Source organism: Lucilia cuprina, chromosome 4 (genome assembly GCF_022045245.1).
Source record: "Lucilia cuprina isolate Lc7/37 chromosome 4, ASM2204524v1, whole genome shotgun sequence".
NCBI lineage: Eukaryota > Metazoa > Arthropoda > Insecta > Diptera > Calliphoridae > Lucilia > Lucilia cuprina.
This window is the reverse complement of record NC_060952.1, coordinates 10,625,080-10,626,619: the sequence shown is the minus strand read 5'-3', so window position 1 is coordinate 10,626,619 and position 1,540 is coordinate 10,625,080.

The window sequence follows — 1,540 nt, the reverse complement described above, 5'->3', positions numbered from 1 at the left end:
AAATAAAGCTAATACATAAAATTAAAGTATTTAAAAGCTATAACCCTTTATTCATAAACAACAGTTTTATTTAATAAAAGGTTTATAAAACAAAATTTCCATACAAAATCGAATTTATAAATCGCTTATAAAATAAGATTTTTGTTTGTGAATAAGGGGGATAGACTGTAAAGAGTTAGTATAAGATTACAATGCAAAAATAAATTCTAACATATATCAAAACTATTTAGTCGAATTAATATACTTTGATAGATTCTTTTCAATAGTTCTATTTTTTGTAAAAGTTATATCAGAAATTAAGGACTTGTTTGCTGACTGTTTTGTCTTTCAAAGCAACAATGATATTACCATGATAAATTCATGTGAATCGGACTCTTTACAGCTATAATTTCCGCATATAAAAATTTTCAAACAAAAATTAAACATTTCTAAGCTATATGCATACAATTTTTCATAAAAATATGTATGTAGTTATGTTAGTGTATTTAAATTTATAGGTGTATATTTTATTTGTGCTTAAATTATGAGTTGTGTTTTTATTATTATATTTTCTTCCTCCTCTTTTTTTGTTCTTGCAATATAGTTGAAATGAACTACAAATGGCAACAACTATACCGGATAAATACAGTCACAGTTTATAAACATTTAAATGCTATTATTGAAAGGAAGTCGCTTTGAATTTCCGTAAAATTTTATTTTATACCGGAAGTCGTGTAAAATGAAGAACATGTATAGTGTGCACAGAAAATGCAGCTGAAATAAAATGTCTTTTTCTTAATAGCAACATTATAGATCATACAATGTATTATTTATGTGAATTTTTAATATTTCATATAAACAAATGGGTTGATTGTAATAATTGTAAACTTAACATGATAAATAAATGATGTTATAGTTAAAAAGTTATAAAAATAAAGAGCTACTAATAAAACTGTAAGAACTTTGGTATCTGCATCATTATAAGAAAATATATCACAAAGGAACAAATAGGACCCAAGTGTGTAAATAGTCTTGTTATATCACCAAAAGCCGGTAAAATATTATACAAAAATTTTAACAATGCGATGCTTCAAAATTTTAACAAAAATCTCTAAGTTAAACGCTTTGTAAAACAATAAAAATGGGCACTTTTCAAGTACAGTTATAAAACCATTATTTAAAATTGCTTCCAATTTCAAAAACCAATCCTTTTACTAGTAAAATTTAATTTTTTTTTAGCCTAAATCTTAAAATAAATAAAACTTTTAAAATTTTTCAATTTATTTTTCACTCATTCCTTGACTTACAAACAAAATAAATTGAAAATGTTAAAAATATCCTTCCTTATTGTTTGCAAATTCTTTTCTTTTTAAATATTTAGTTACATAGTCATACATATTAGGGTAAACATGTAAGATACTTTTGTATTTGTATTATCGAATATTAAAGTAATTTCTGAGTTTTTCTCTACACTACCACTGTTGCCATTTAGACTTTTCAAATTAAGTCGATAGACTAGTTTGTAGTCTAGTCTATAGTCCAGTCCATAGTCTAGTCTATA